At 47.5% G+C, this 15,530-nt stretch overlaps 11 non-coding genes and 1 pseudogene across 11 annotated transcripts; all 12 read left to right on the top strand.

The window, feature by feature from the left end:
• The first annotated feature begins 60 nt into the window (after positions 1-60).
• Positions 61-251, top strand: LOC142269855 (U2 spliceosomal RNA). The gene has a single exon (XR_012735251.1). It is a non-coding gene; the product is annotated as a U2 spliceosomal RNA (small nuclear RNA).
• Positions 252-1,368: 1,117 nt separating this feature from the next.
• Positions 1,369-1,559, top strand: LOC142269854 (U2 spliceosomal RNA). The gene has a single exon (XR_012735250.1). It is a non-coding gene; the product is annotated as a U2 spliceosomal RNA (small nuclear RNA).
• A 2,139-nt stretch (positions 1,560-3,698) lies between these two features.
• LOC142269825 (U2 spliceosomal RNA) lies at positions 3,699-3,891 on the top strand. Its single transcript, XR_012735228.1, has one exon. It is a non-coding gene; the product is annotated as a U2 spliceosomal RNA (small nuclear RNA).
• Positions 3,892-5,008: 1,117 nt separating this feature from the next.
• On the top strand, positions 5,009-5,150 carry LOC142269841 (U2 spliceosomal RNA; annotated as a pseudogene).
• Positions 5,151-5,851: 701 nt separating this feature from the next.
• On the top strand, positions 5,852-6,042 carry LOC142269830 (U2 spliceosomal RNA). The gene has a single exon (XR_012735232.1). It is a non-coding gene; the product is annotated as a U2 spliceosomal RNA (small nuclear RNA).
• A 1,117-nt stretch (positions 6,043-7,159) lies between these two features.
• LOC142269853 (U2 spliceosomal RNA) lies at positions 7,160-7,350 on the top strand. Its single transcript, XR_012735249.1, has one exon. It is a non-coding gene; the product is annotated as a U2 spliceosomal RNA (small nuclear RNA).
• A 1,117-nt stretch (positions 7,351-8,467) lies between these two features.
• Positions 8,468-8,658, top strand: LOC142269852 (U2 spliceosomal RNA). The gene has a single exon (XR_012735248.1). It is a non-coding gene; the product is annotated as a U2 spliceosomal RNA (small nuclear RNA).
• Positions 8,659-9,775: 1,117 nt separating this feature from the next.
• Positions 9,776-9,966, top strand: LOC142269850 (U2 spliceosomal RNA). Its single transcript, XR_012735246.1, has one exon. It is a non-coding gene; the product is annotated as a U2 spliceosomal RNA (small nuclear RNA).
• A 1,117-nt stretch (positions 9,967-11,083) lies between these two features.
• LOC142269849 (U2 spliceosomal RNA) lies at positions 11,084-11,274 on the top strand. Its single transcript, XR_012735245.1, has one exon. It is a non-coding gene; the product is annotated as a U2 spliceosomal RNA (small nuclear RNA).
• Positions 11,275-12,391: 1,117 nt separating this feature from the next.
• Positions 12,392-12,582, top strand: LOC142269847 (U2 spliceosomal RNA). The gene has a single exon (XR_012735244.1). It is a non-coding gene; the product is annotated as a U2 spliceosomal RNA (small nuclear RNA).
• Positions 12,583-13,699: 1,117 nt separating this feature from the next.
• On the top strand, positions 13,700-13,890 carry LOC142269846 (U2 spliceosomal RNA). The gene has a single exon (XR_012735243.1). It is a non-coding gene; the product is annotated as a U2 spliceosomal RNA (small nuclear RNA).
• A 1,117-nt stretch (positions 13,891-15,007) lies between these two features.
• Positions 15,008-15,198, top strand: LOC142269845 (U2 spliceosomal RNA). Its single transcript, XR_012735242.1, has one exon. It is a non-coding gene; the product is annotated as a U2 spliceosomal RNA (small nuclear RNA).
• Positions 15,199-15,530: the final 332 nt, after the last annotated feature.

Genomic DNA, 15,530 nt, shown 5'->3' with positions numbered 1-15,530 from the left:
TCCCTAAGATGTGTCCGGCATAGGCCAGGGTGCCACTCGAGGCCCAAACCAATTCTGGTTATCGCTTCTCGGCCTTTTGGCTAAGATCAAGTGTAGTATCTGTTCTTATCAGTTTAATATCTGATACGTCCCCTATCTGGGGACCATATATTAAATGGATTTTTAGAACAGGGAGATGGAAAAAGAGCTTGCTCTGTCCACTCCACGCATTGACCTGGTATTGCAGTACCTCCAGGAACGGTGCACCCCTTCTTAACCCAGTTTCCAAAAGCAGAACTCGATTCACCTGATTCATATTAGCCCGATTAGCGAATTGAAATGAATTTTTATCTAACACACTTTTTACTTGCTTTATTCATCCAAATAGCAAACTCATCACCACTCAACTTCACCAACTCTGCTATGTCCCGTGCAGTATCTTGTTGTCAGTCTAATCTAGATCATGTGTAATTGAATGGAATAGATCCCTTTTGGACAAAGTGGAGTCAGATGCTGCAGTGACCACAGGTGTGAGAGGATCTACAATTGGCATCTGGTGTTATCTCTCTGCTTCCACTCCAAATAAAGTTACCTGTTGTTACCTGAACGTCAAATACTAAGAATGGGCGGCCTATGAAAGAATTAGTACTTTCATTAAGTATACTAAACCGGCTAATTGGGAATAGACAAACTGTAAAAAGCCCTCTGAGAAAGCCCCTCTCTAACCTTTGTTAGTAAGCTTTTCTGTAGCCTGCCTGTTGATGTATTTTCGGTTTGAACAGTGCACAACATGAAGAGACGGAACACTGGCGGCTTGTCACAATGCCCCCCGATGACATCACAATAGCGCTGCTGCCTAGAAAACAAGCTGCGCAGAAGAAGTTGTTCTTTGGGTGGGAGGGTGGGCTAGTGGAAGGAGGGGGCAATCTCTTTTTTTCCCGGGTGGTAGGGGGATGACAGGAGAAGGGAAGCGGGTGGTGAGAAAGGTACAGAGGGCAGGGTTTGGGGGCTGGGAAGGAAAGGGAAAAGATTAGGGTTTGGGGATGATGAAAGGGCTTTCTACGGGTAAGGATGGCAAAGGGTGGCAGTGACGGAAAGTCAGGCAACCTGTCCTGTCCGTCTTTTTGTATCGTGAATTGGAAAGACTGCAAGGGGGAGGGGAGTTGCTTGCGCCCTAAAGGAGGAGTTATTCAGATTCATTGCAGTGGGCGGCGGCTGCAAAACGCACCATTCTTCTTGTTTTTGCTCTGCAAAGCAGCCTTTTCAAGGGTTGGCTTGGGTGACAAAATGTCTTGTGTAGGCGTGGGTTTGTCTCCCTCTCGCTCTCTCTCCCTAAGATGTGTCCGGCATAGGCCAGGGTGCCACTCGAGGCCCAAACCAATTCTGGTTATCGCTTCTCGGCCTTTTGGCTAAGATCAAGTGTAGTATCTGTTCTTATCAGTTTAATATCTGATACGTCCCCTATCTGGGGACCATATATTAAATGGATTTTTAGAACAGGGAGATGGAAAAAGAGCTTGCTCTGTCCACTCCACGCATTGACCTGGTATTGCAGTACCTCCAGGAACGGTGCACCCCTTCTTAACCCAGTTTCCAAAAGCAGAACTCGATTCACCTGATTCATATTAGCCCGATTAGCGAATTGAAATGAATTTTTATCTAACACACTTTTTACTTGCTTTATTCATCCAAATAGCAAACTCATCACCACTCAACTTCACCAACTCTGCTATGTCCCGTGCAGTATCTTGTTGTCAGTCTAATCTAGATCATGTGTAATTGAATGGAATAGATCCCTTTTGGACAAAGTGGAGTCAGATGCTGCAGTGACCACAGGTGTGAGAGGATCTACAATTGGCATCTGGTGTTATCTCTCTGCTTCCACTCCAAATAAAGTTACCTGTTGTTACCTGAACGTCAAATACTAAGAATGGGCGGCCTATGAAAGAATTAGTACTTTCATTAAGTATACTAAACCGGCTAATTGGGAATAGACAAACTGTAAAAAGCCCTCTGAGAAAGCCCCTCTCTAACCTTTGTTAGTAAGCTTTTCTGTAGCCTGCCTGTTGATGTATTTTCGGTTTGAACAGTGCACAACATGAAGAGACGGAACACTGGCGGCTTGTCACAATGCCCCCCGATGACATCACAATAGCGCTGCTGCCTAGAAAACAAGCTGCGCAGAAGAAGTTGTTCTTTGGGTGGGAGGGTGGGCTAGTGGAAGGAGGGGGCAATCTCTTTTTTTCCCGGGTGGTAGGGGGATGACAGGAGAAGGGAAGTGGGTGGTGAGAAAGGTACAGAGGGCAGGGTTTGGGGGCTGGGAAGGAAAGGGAAAAGATTAGGGTTTGGGGATGATGAAAGGGCTTTCTACGGGTAAGGATGGCAAAGGGTGGCAGTGACGGAAAGTCAGGCAACCTGTCCTGTCCGTCTTTTTGTATCGTGAATTGGAAAGACTGCAAGGGGGAGGGGAGTTGCTTGCGCCCTAAAGGAGGAGTTATTCAGATTCATTGCAGTGGGCGGCGGCTGCAAAACGCACCATTCTTCTTGTTTTTGCTCTGCAAAGCAGCCTTTTCAAGGGTTGGCTTGGGTGACAAAATGTCTTGTGTAGGCGTGGGTTTGTCTCCCTCTCGCTCTCTCTCCCTAAGATGTGTCCGGCATAGGCCAGGGTGCCACTCGAGGCCCAAACCAATTCTGGTTATCGCTTCTCGGCCTTTTGGCTAAGATCAAGTGTAGTCCCTTCATTGGGTTTGCCTTGGTCTTGGCTGGGAGGGGCCCGGGCTTGCACAACCGCCGGCCTCGGGGATTGTTGCGCCTTTTGGTGCTTACGTCCCCTTATGGCTGGTGGTTCCTGGGCTCGGGAGGCGATCACCTGCGGCACTGCGCTTTTGTGTGGTGGCCGATGACCGTTTTCTGAAATTTGCGGATGAAATAAAAAAAAAAAATCTGTGAGGCTCGGCAGATGCAATGCACACTGGATGGTTGCGCTTGCTAGTACTCTTGATGTATAGTATATTCATCTAGAGGAAAACATGGCCCTACCAGGATCGAGGCTATTAGACTGAGTAAGTGTGGGGGCTATGGTGCAATGTGCCCCAGGACTGACGACCCTGGAGTGAGTCTGAGCTTGCTGGCTTGGGACCCCGGCGAGCCTTGGGCTCTGTAGCACACCGTACCTTGCCCTTTCATACTTTCTGAGCATATTGCTCTATCCCGGCCTTCTGGCTAGGAAGGGAAATTTTTATAATCATGGTCGGAGGTCCGTTCAGCTTTGGGCTGAGAAACCAACACCCGGTTGGAGGTCCGGGTCAGCTTCGGCTGAGAAACCAACACCCGGTTGGAGGTCTGGGTCAGCTTCGGCTGAGAAACCAACACCCGGTTGGAGGTCCGGGTCAGCTTCGGCTGAGAAACCAACACCCGGTTGGAGGTCCGGTTAGCCTTGGGCTGAGAAACCAGCACCGGTTGACGGTCCGGGCAGTTTCGGCTGCGAAACCAACAACTAGTAGCTCTCTACTCCACTTGGGTAAGATGCCTGGGTGGACGCTGGGAGCAACGACAAGGCTCAACCAGGCTTCGGCTTGGGGGAGCACCGAAGATCCCTGACCCTTGCTGTGGCCTTCTGGCTCGGAGGGACGGGGTTGATTTTTGGGGACCCTCTCCTCACGGAGGGGTCCACACGAATCCTAGCCTTTGCACTGTTTTTGGTGTGACTTCGGTCATGCATTTTTTGCGGTGCTTTGGAAAGCTTCATTAAATCAAAAATCTGTTCTTATCAGTTTAATATCTGATACGTCCCCTATCTGGGGACCATATATTAAATGGATTTTTAGAACAGGGAGATGGAAAAAGAGCTTGCTCTGTCCACTCCACGCATTGACCTGGTATTGCAGTACCTCCAGGAACGGTGCACCCCTTCTTAACCCAGTTTCCAAAAGCAGAACTCGATTCACCTGATTCATATTAGCCCGATTAGCGAATTGAAATGAATTTTTATCTAACACACTTTTTACTTGCTTTATTCATCCAAATAGCAAACTCATCACCACTCAACTTCACCAACTCTGCTATGTCCCGTGCAGTATCTTGTTGTCAGTCTAATCTAGATCATGTGTAATTGAATGGAATAGATCCCTTTTGGACAAAGTGGAGTCAGATGCTGCAGTGACCACAGGTGTGAGAGGATCTACAATTGGCATCTGGTGTTATCTCTCTGCTTCCACTCCAAATAAAGTTACCTGTTGTTACCTGAACGTCAAATACTAAGAATGGGCGGCCTATGAAAGAATTAGTACTTTCATTAAGTATACTAAACCGGCTAATTGGGAATAGACAAACTGTAAAAAGCCCTCTGAGAAAGCCCCTCTCTAACCTTTGTTAGTAAGCTTTTCTGTAGCCTGCCTGTTGATGTATTTTCGGTTTGAACAGTGCACAACATGAAGAGACGGAACACTGGCGGCTTGTCACAATGCCCCCCGATGACATCACAATAGCGCTGCTGCCTAGAAAACAAGCTGCGCAGAAGAAGTTGTTCTTTGGGTGGGAGGGTGGGCTAGTGGAAGGAGGGGGCAATCTCTTTTTTTCCCGGGTGGTAGGGGGATGACAGGAGAAGGGAAGCGGGTGGTGAGAAAGGTACAGAGGGCAGGGTTTGGGGGCTGGGAAGGAAAGGGAAAAGATTAGGGTTTGGGGATGATGAAAGGGCTTTCTACGGGTAAGGATGGCAAAGGGTGGCAGTGACGGAAAGTCAGGCAACCTGTCCTGTCCGTCTTTTTGTATCGTGAATTGGAAAGACTGCAAGGGGGAGGGGAGTTGCTTGCGCCCTAAAGGAGGAGTTATTCAGATTCATTGCAGTGGGCGGCGGCTGCAAAACGCACCATTCTTCTTGTTTTTGCTCTGCAAAGCAGCCTTTTCAAGGGTTGGCTTGGGTGACAAAATGTCTTGTGTAGGCGTGGGTTTGTCTCCCTCTCGCTCTCTCTCCCTAAGATGTGTCCGGCATAGGCCAGGGTGCCACTCGAGGCCCAAACCAATTCTGGTTATCGCTTCTCGGCCTTTTGGCTAAGATCAAGTGTAGTATCGTTCGAAAAGGTGGTTTAAGGCTCCGGCCACCTTAGTACAATGATGCAATGCACACTGGAAGGTTGCGCTTGTTAGTACTTTGGGAGGATAGTATATCCATCTAGAGGAAACCATGGCCCTACCAGGATCGAGGCTATTAGACTGAGTAAGTGTGGGGGTTATGGTGCAATGTGCCCCAGGAATGGACACCCTGGAGGGAGTCTGAACTTGCTAGGTTGGGACCCTGGTAAGCCTCAGACTCTGTCGCACGCCGCGCCTTGCCTATTCATACTTTCCAAGCATATTGCCCTATCCCGGCCTTCTGGCTAAGAAGGGAAATTTTTATAATCCCGGTCGGAGGTCCGGTCAGCTTTGGGCTGAGAAACCAACACCCGGTTGGAGGTCCGGGTCAGCTTTAGCTGAGAAACCAACACCCGGTTGGAGGTCCGGTTAGCCTTGGGCTGAGAAACCAACACCCGGTTGGAGGTCCGGTCAGCCTTGGGCTGAGAAACCAACACCCGGTTGGAGGTCCGGTCAGCCTTGGGCTGAGAAACCAACACCGGTTGACGGTCCGGGCAGTCTCGGCTGCGAAACCAACGACTAGTAGCTCCCTACTCCACTTGGGTAAGATGCCTCGGTGGACGCTGGGAGCAACAACAAGGCTCAACCAGGCTTCGGCTTGGGGGAGCACCGAAGATCCCTGACCCTCGCTGTGGCCTTCTGGCTCGGAGGGACGGGGTTGATTTTTGGGGATCCTCTTCTCACGGAGGGGTCCACACGAATCCTAGCCTTTGCACTGTTTTTGGTGTGACTTCGGTCATGCATTTTTGCGGTGCTTTGGAAAGCTTCATTAAATAAAAATCTGTTCTTATCAGTTTAATATCTGATACGTCCCCTATCTGGGGACCATATATTAAATGGATTTTTAGAACAGGGAGATGGAAAAAGAGCTTGCTCTGTCCACTCCACGCATTGACCTGGTATTGCAGTACCTCCAGGAACGGTGCACCCCTTCTTAACCCAGTTTCCAAAAGCAGAACTCGATTCACCTGATTCATATTAGCCCGATTAGCGAATTGAAATGAATTTTTATCTAACACACTTTTTACTTGCTTTATTCATCCAAATAGCAAACTCATCACCACTCAACTTCACCAACTCTGCTATGTCCCGTGCAGTATCTTGTTGTCAGTCTAATCTAGATCATGTGTAATTGAATGGAATAGATCCCTTTTGGACAAAGTGGAGTCAGATGCTGCAGTGACCACAGGTGTGAGAGGATCTACAATTGGCATCTGGTGTTATCTCTCTGCTTCCACTCCAAATAAAGTTACCTGTTGTTACCTGAACGTCAAATACTAAGAATGGGCGGCCTATGAAAGAATTAGTACTTTCATTAAGTATACTAAACCGGCTAATTGGGAATAGACAAACTGTAAAAAGCCCTCTGAGAAAGCCCCTCTCTAACCTTTGTTAGTAAGCTTTTCTGTAGCCTGCCTGTTGATGTATTTTCGGTTTGAACAGTGCACAACATGAAGAGACGGAACACTGGCGGCTTGTCACAATGCCCCCCGATGACATCACAATAGCGCTGCTGCCTAGAAAACAAGCTGCGCAGAAGAAGTTGTTCTTTGGGTGGGAGGGTGGGCTAGTGGAAGGAGGGGGCAATCTCTTTTTTTCCCGGGTGGTAGGGGGATGACAGGAGAAGGGAAGCGGGTGGTGAGAAAGGTACAGAGGGCAGGGTTTGGGGGCTGGGAAGGAAAGGGAAAAGATTAGGGTTTGGGGATGATGAAAGGGCTTTCTACGGGTAAGGATGGCAAAGGGTGGCAGTGACGGAAAGTCAGGCAACCTGTCCTGTCCGTCTTTTTGTATCGTGAATTGGAAAGACTGCAAGGGGGAGGGGAGTTGCTTGCGCCCTAAAGGAGGAGTTATTCAGATTCATTGCAGTGGGCGGCGGCTGCAAAACGCACCATTCTTCTTGTTTTTGCTCTGCAAAGCAGCCTTTTCAAGGGTTGGCTTGGGTGACAAAATGTCTTGTGTAGGCGTGGGTTTGTCTCCCTCTCGCTCTCTCTCCCTAAGATGTGTCCGGCATAGGCCAGGGTGCCACTCGAGGCCCAAACCAATTCTGGTTATCGCTTCTCGGCCTTTTGGCTAAGATCAAGTGTAGTATCTGTTCTTATCAGTTTAATATCTGATACGTCCCCTATCTGGGGACCATATATTAAATGGATTTTTAGAACAGGGAGATGGAAAAAGAGCTTGCTCTGTCCACTCCACGCATTGACCTGGTATTGCAGTACCTCCAGGAACGGTGCACCCCTTCTTAACCCAGTTTCCAAAAGCAGAACTCGATTCACCTGATTCATATTAGCCCGATTAGCGAATTGAAATGAATTTTTATCTAACACACTTTTTACTTGCTTTATTCATCCAAATAGCAAACTCATCACCACTCAACTTCACCAACTCTGCTATGTCCCGTGCAGTATCTTGTTGTCAGTCTAATCTAGATCATGTGTAATTGAATGGAATAGATCCCTTTTGGACAAAGTGGAGTCAGATGCTGCAGTGACCACAGGTGTGAGAGGATCTACAATTGGCATCTGGTGTTATCTCTCTGCTTCCACTCCAAATAAAGTTACCTGTTGTTACCTGAACGTCAAATACTAAGAATGGGCGGCCTATGAAAGAATTAGTACTTTCATTAAGTATACTAAACCGGCTAATTGGGAATAGACAAACTGTAAAAAGCCCTCTGAGAAAGCCCCTCTCTAACCTTTGTTAGTAAGCTTTTCTGTAGCCTGCCTGTTGATGTATTTTCGGTTTGAACAGTGCACAACATGAAGAGACGGAACACTGGCGGCTTGTCACAATGCCCCCCGATGACATCACAATAGCGCTGCTGCCTAGAAAACAAGCTGCGCAGAAGAAGTTGTTCTTTGGGTGGGAGGGTGGGCTAGTGGAAGGAGGGGGCAATCTCTTTTTTTCCCGGGTGGTAGGGGGATGACAGGAGAAGGGAAGCGGGTGGTGAGAAAGGTACAGAGGGCAGGGTTTGGGGGCTGGGAAGGAAAGGGAAAAGATTAGGGTTTGGGGATGATGAAAGGGCTTTCTACGGGTAAGGATGGCAAAGGGTGGCAGTGACGGAAAGTCAGGCAACCTGTCCTGTCCGTCTTTTTGTATCGTGAATTGGAAAGACTGCAAGGGGGAGGGGAGTTGCTTGCGCCCTAAAGGAGGAGTTATTCAGATTCATTGCAGTGGGCGGCGGCTGCAAAACGCACCATTCTTCTTGTTTTTGCTCTGCAAAGCAGCCTTTTCAAGGGTTGGCTTGGGTGACAAAATGTCTTGTGTAGGCGTGGGTTTGTCTCCCTCTCGCTCTCTCTCCCTAAGATGTGTCCGGCATAGGCCAGGGTGCCACTCGAGGCCCAAACCAATTCTGGTTATCGCTTCTCGGCCTTTTGGCTAAGATCAAGTGTAGTATCTGTTCTTATCAGTTTAATATCTGATACGTCCCCTATCTGGGGACCATATATTAAATGGATTTTTAGAACAGGGAGATGGAAAAAGAGCTTGCTCTGTCCACTCCACGCATTGACCTGGTATTGCAGTACCTCCAGGAACGGTGCACCCCTTCTTAACCCAGTTTCCAAAAGCAGAACTCGATTCACCTGATTCATATTAGCCCGATTAGCGAATTGAAATGAATTTTTATCTAACACACTTTTTACTTGCTTTATTCATCCAAATAGCAAACTCATCACCACTCAACTTCACCAACTCTGCTATGTCCCGTGCAGTATCTTGTTGTCAGTCTAATCTAGATCATGTGTAATTGAATGGAATAGATCCCTTTTGGACAAAGTGGAGTCAGATGCTGCAGTGACCACAGGTGTGAGAGGATCTACAATTGGCATCTGGTGTTATCTCTCTGCTTCCACTCCAAATAAAGTTACCTGTTGTTACCTGAACGTCAAATACTAAGAATGGGCGGCCTATGAAAGAATTAGTACTTTCATTAAGTATACTAAACCGGCTAATTGGGAATAGACAAACTGTAAAAAGCCCTCTGAGAAAGCCCCTCTCTAACCTTTGTTAGTAAGCTTTTCTGTAGCCTGCCTGTTGATGTATTTTCGGTTTGAACAGTGCACAACATGAAGAGACGGAACACTGGCGGCTTGTCACAATGCCCCCCGATGACATCACAATAGCGCTGCTGCCTAGAAAACAAGCTGCGCAGAAGAAGTTGTTCTTTGGGTGGGAGGGTGGGCTAGTGGAAGGAGGGGGCAATCTCTTTTTTTCCCGGGTGGTAGGGGGATGACAGGAGAAGGGAAGCGGGTGGTGAGAAAGGTACAGAGGGCAGGGTTTGGGGGCTGGGAAGGAAAGGGAAAAGATTAGGGTTTGGGGATGATGAAAGGGCTTTCTACGGGTAAGGATGGCAAAGGGTGGCAGTGACGGAAAGTCAGGCAACCTGTCCTGTCCGTCTTTTTGTATCGTGAATTGGAAAGACTGCAAGGGGGAGGGGAGTTGCTTGCGCCCTAAAGGAGGAGTTATTCAGATTCATTGCAGTGGGCGGCGGCTGCAAAACGCACCATTCTTCTTGTTTTTGCTCTGCAAAGCAGCCTTTTCAAGGGTTGGCTTGGGTGACAAAATGTCTTGTGTAGGCGTGGGTTTGTCTCCCTCTCGCTCTCTCTCCCTAAGATGTGTCCGGCATAGGCCAGGGTGCCACTCGAGGCCCAAACCAATTCTGGTTATCGCTTCTCGGCCTTTTGGCTAAGATCAAGTGTAGTATCTGTTCTTATCAGTTTAATATCTGATACGTCCCCTATCTGGGGACCATATATTAAATGGATTTTTAGAACAGGGAGATGGAAAAAGAGCTTGCTCTGTCCACTCCACGCATTGACCTGGTATTGCAGTACCTCCAGGAACGGTGCACCCCTTCTTAACCCAGTTTCCAAAAGCAGAACTCGATTCACCTGATTCATATTAGCCCGATTAGCGAATTGAAATGAATTTTTATCTAACACACTTTTTACTTGCTTTATTCATCCAAATAGCAAACTCATCACCACTCAACTTCACCAACTCTGCTATGTCCCGTGCAGTATCTTGTTGTCAGTCTAATCTAGATCATGTGTAATTGAATGGAATAGATCCCTTTTGGACAAAGTGGAGTCAGATGCTGCAGTGACCACAGGTGTGAGAGGATCTACAATTGGCATCTGGTGTTATCTCTCTGCTTCCACTCCAAATAAAGTTACCTGTTGTTACCTGAACGTCAAATACTAAGAATGGGCGGCCTATGAAAGAATTAGTACTTTCATTAAGTATACTAAACCGGCTAATTGGGAATAGACAAACTGTAAAAAGCCCTCTGAGAAAGCCCCTCTCTAACCTTTGTTAGTAAGCTTTTCTGTAGCCTGCCTGTTGATGTATTTTCGGTTTGAACAGTGCACAACATGAAGAGACGGAACACTGGCGGCTTGTCACAATGCCCCCCGATGACATCACAATAGCGCTGCTGCCTAGAAAACAAGCTGCGCAGAAGAAGTTGTTCTTTGGGTGGGAGGGTGGGCTAGTGGAAGGAGGGGGCAATCTCTTTTTTTCCCGGGTGGTAGGGGGATGACAGGAGAAGGGAAGCGGGTGGTGAGAAAGGTACAGAGGGCAGGGTTTGGGGGCTGGGAAGGAAAGGGAAAAGATTAGGGTTTGGGGATGATGAAAGGGCTTTCTACGGGTAAGGATGGCAAAGGGTGGCAGTGACGGAAAGTCAGGCAACCTGTCCTGTCCGTCTTTTTGTATCGTGAATTGGAAAGACTGCAAGGGGGAGGGGAGTTGCTTGCGCCCTAAAGGAGGAGTTATTCAGATTCATTGCAGTGGGCGGCGGCTGCAAAACGCACCATTCTTCTTGTTTTTGCTCTGCAAAGCAGCCTTTTCAAGGGTTGGCTTGGGTGACAAAATGTCTTGTGTAGGCGTGGGTTTGTCTCCCTCTCGCTCTCTCTCCCTAAGATGTGTCCGGCATAGGCCAGGGTGCCACTCGAGGCCCAAACCAATTCTGGTTATCGCTTCTCGGCCTTTTGGCTAAGATCAAGTGTAGTATCTGTTCTTATCAGTTTAATATCTGATACGTCCCCTATCTGGGGACCATATATTAAATGGATTTTTAGAACAGGGAGATGGAAAAAGAGCTTGCTCTGTCCACTCCACGCATTGACCTGGTATTGCAGTACCTCCAGGAACGGTGCACCCCTTCTTAACCCAGTTTCCAAAAGCAGAACTCGATTCACCTGATTCATATTAGCCCGATTAGCGAATTGAAATGAATTTTTATCTAACACACTTTTTACTTGCTTTATTCATCCAAATAGCAAACTCATCACCACTCAACTTCACCAACTCTGCTATGTCCCGTGCAGTATCTTGTTGTCAGTCTAATCTAGATCATGTGTAATTGAATGGAATAGATCCCTTTTGGACAAAGTGGAGTCAGATGCTGCAGTGACCACAGGTGTGAGAGGATCTACAATTGGCATCTGGTGTTATCTCTCTGCTTCCACTCCAAATAAAGTTACCTGTTGTTACCTGAACGTCAAATACTAAGAATGGGCGGCCTATGAAAGAATTAGTACTTTCATTAAGTATACTAAACCGGCTAATTGGGAATAGACAAACTGTAAAAAGCCCTCTGAGAAAGCCCCTCTCTAACCTTTGTTAGTAAGCTTTTCTGTAGCCTGCCTGTTGATGTATTTTCGGTTTGAACAGTGCACAACATGAAGAGACGGAACACTGGCGGCTTGTCACAATGCCCCCCGATGACATCACAATAGCGCTGCTGCCTAGAAAACAAGCTGCGCAGAAGAAGTTGTTCTTTGGGTGGGAGGGTGGGCTAGTGGAAGGAGGGGGCAATCTCTTTTTTTCCCGGGTGGTAGGGGGATGACAGGAGAAGGGAAGCGGGTGGTGAGAAAGGTACAGAGGGCAGGGTTTGGGGGCTGGGAAGGAAAGGGAAAAGATTAGGGTTTGGGGATGATGAAAGGGCTTTCTACGGGTAAGGATGGCAAAGGGTGGCAGTGACGGAAAGTCAGGCAACCTGTCCTGTCCGTCTTTTTGTATCGTGAATTGGAAAGACTGCAAGGGGGAGGGGAGTTGCTTGCGCCCTAAAGGAGGAGTTATTCAGATTCATTGCAGTGGGCGGCGGCTGCAAAACGCACCATTCTTCTTGTTTTTGCTCTGCAAAGCAGCCTTTTCAAGGGTTGGCTTGGGTGACAAAATGTCTTGTGTAGGCGTGGGTTTGTCTCCCTCTCACTCTCTCTCCCTAAGATGTGTCCGGCATAGGCCAGGGTGCCACTCGAGGCCCAAACCAATTCTGGTTATCGCTTCTCGGCCTTTTGGCTAAGATCAAGTGTAGTATCTGTTCTTATCAGTTTAATATCTGATACGTCCCCTATCTGGGGACCATATATTAAATGGATTTTTAGAACAGGGAGATGGAAAAAGAGCTTGCTCTGTCCACTCCACGCATTGACCTGGTATTGCAGTACCTCCAGGAACGGTGCACCCCTTCTTAACCCAGTTTCCAAAAGCAGAACTCGATTCACCTGATTCATATTAGCCCGATTAGCGAATTGAAATGAATTTTTATCTAACACACTTTTTACTTGCTTTATTCATCCAAATAGCAAACTCATCACCACTCAACTTCACCAACTCTGCTATGTCCCGTGCAGTATCTTGTTGTCAGTCTAATCTAGATCATGTGTAATTGAATGGAATAGATCCCTTTTGGACAAAGTGGAGTCAGATGCTGCAGTGACCACAGGTGTGAGAGGATCTACAATTGGCATCTGGTGTTATCTCTCTGCTTCCACTCCAAATAAAGTTACCTGTTGTTACCTGAACGTCAAATACTAAGAATGGGCGGCCTATGAAAGAATTAGTACTTTCATTAAGTATACTAAACCGGCTAATTGGGAATAGACAAACTGTAAAAAGCCCTCTGAGAAAGCCCCTCTCTAACCTTTGTTAGTAAGCTTTTCTGTAGCCTGCCTGTTGATGTATTTTCGGTTTGAACAGTGCACAACATGAAGAGACGGAACACTGGCGGCTTGTCACAATGCCCCCCGATGACATCACAATAGCGCTGCTGCCTAGAAAACAAGCTGCGCAGAAGAAGTTGTTCTTTGGGTGGGAGGGTGGGCTAGTGGAAGGAGGGGGCAATCTCTTTTTTTCCCGGGTGGTAGGGGGATGACAGGAGAAGGGAAGCGGGTGGTGAGAAAGGTACAGAGGGCAGGGTTTGGGGGCTGGGAAGGAAAGGGAAAAGATTAGGGTTTGGGGATGATGAAAGGGCTTTCTACGGGTAAGGATGGCAAAGGGTGGCAGTGACGGAAAGTCAGGCAACCTGTCCTGTCCGTCTTTTTGTATCGTGAATTGGAAAGACTGCAAGGGGGAGGGGAGTTGCTTGCGCCCTAAAGGAGGAGTTATTCAGATTCATTGCAGTGGGCGGCGGCTGCAAAACGCACCATTCTTCTTGTTTTTGCTCTGCAAAGCAGCCTTTTCAAGGGTTGGCTTGGGTGACAAAATGTCTTGTGTAGGCGTGGGTTTGTCTCCCTCTCGCTCTCTCTCCCTAAGATGTGTCCGGCATAGGCCAGGGTGCCACTCGAGGCCCAAACCAATTCTGGTTATCGCTTCTCGGCCTTTTGGCTAAGATCAAGTGTAGTATCTGTTCTTATCAGTTTAATATCTGATACGTCCCCTATCTGGGGACCATATATTAAATGGATTTTTAGAACAGGGAGATGGAAAAAGAGCTTGCTCTGTCCACTCCACGCATTGACCTGGTATTGCAGTACCTCCAGGAACGGTGCACCCCTTCTTAACCCAGTTTCCAAAAGCAGAACTCGATTCACCTGATTCATATTAGCCCGATTAGCGAATTGAAATGAATTTTTATCTAACACACTTTTTACTTGCTTTATTCATCCAAATAGCAAACTCATCACCACTCAACTTCACCAACTCTGCTATGTCCCGTGCAGTATCTTGTTGTCAGTCTAATCTAGATCATGTGTAATTGAATGGAATAGATCCCTTTTGGACAAAGTGGAGTCAGATGCTGCAGTGACCACAGGTGTGAGAGGATCTACAATTGGCATCTGGTGTTATCTCTCTGCTTCCACTCCAAATAAAGTTACCTGTTGTTACCTGAACGTCAAATACTAAGAATGGGCGGCCTATGAAAGAATTAGTACTTTCATTAAGTATACTAAACCGGCTAATTGGGAATAGACAAACTGTAAAAAGCCCTCTGAGAAAGCCCCTCTCTAACCTTTGTTAGTAAGCTTTTCTGTAGCCTGCCTGTTGATGTATTTTCGGTTTCAACAGTGCACAACATGAAGAGACGGAACACTGGCGGCTTGTCACAATGCCCCCCGATGACATCACAATAGCGCTGCTGCCTAGAAAACAAGCTGCGCAGAAGAAGTTGTTCTTTGGGTGGGAGGGTGGGCTAGTGGAAGGAGGGGGCAATCTCTTTTTTTCCCGGGTGGTAGGGGGATGACAGGAGAAGGGAAGCGGGTGGTGAGAAAGGTACAGAGGGCAGGGTTTGGGGGCTGGGAAGGAAAGGGAAAAGATTAGGGTTTGGGGATGATGAAAGGGCTTTCTACGGGTAAGGATGGCAAAGGGTGGCAGTGACGGAAAGTCAGGCAACCTGTCCTGTCCGTCTTTTTGTATCGTGAATTGGAAAGACTGCAAGGGGGAGGGGAGTTGCTTGCGCCCTAAAGGAGGAGTTATTCAGATTCATTGCAGTGGGCGGCGGCTGCAAAACGCACCATTCTTCTTGTTTTTGCTCTGCAAAGCAGCCTTTTCAAGGGTTGGCTTGGGTGACAAAATGTCTTGTGTAGGCGTGGGTTTGTCTCCCTCTCGCTCTCTCTCCCTAAGATGTGTCCGGCATAGGCCAGGGTGCCACTCGAGGCCCAAACCAATTCTGGTTATCGCTTCTCGGCCTTTTGGCTAAGATCAAGTGTAGTATCTGTTCTTATCAGTTTAATATCTGATACGTCCCCTATCTGGGGACCATATATTAAATGGATTTTTAGAACAGGGAGATGGAAAAAGAGCTTGCTCTGTCCACTCCACGCATTGACCTGGTATTGCAGTACCTCCAGGAACGGTGCACCCCTTCTTAACCCAGTTTCCAAAAGCAGAACTCGATTCACCTGATTCATATTAGCCCGATTAGCGAATTGAAATGAATTTTTATCTAACACACTTTTTACTTGCTTTATTCATCCAAATAGCAAACTCATCACCACTCAACTTCACCAACTCTGCTATGTCCCGTGCAGTATCTTGTTGTCAGTCTAATCTAGATCATGTGTAATTGAATGGAATAGATCCCTTTTGGACAAAGTGGAGTCAGATGCTGCAGTGACCACAGGTGTGAGAGGATCTACAATTGGCATCTGGTGTTATCTCTCTGCTTCCACTCCAAATAAAGTTACCTGTTGTTACCT

Source organism: Anomaloglossus baeobatrachus, unplaced genomic scaffold, assembly GCF_048569485.1.
Source record: "Anomaloglossus baeobatrachus isolate aAnoBae1 unplaced genomic scaffold, aAnoBae1.hap1 Scaffold_3226, whole genome shotgun sequence".
NCBI classification, from domain to species: Eukaryota; Metazoa; Chordata; class Amphibia; order Anura; family Aromobatidae; genus Anomaloglossus; species Anomaloglossus baeobatrachus.
The sequence above is the reverse complement of the archived record's forward strand: the minus strand, read 5'-3'. Positions and strand labels throughout refer to the sequence as shown.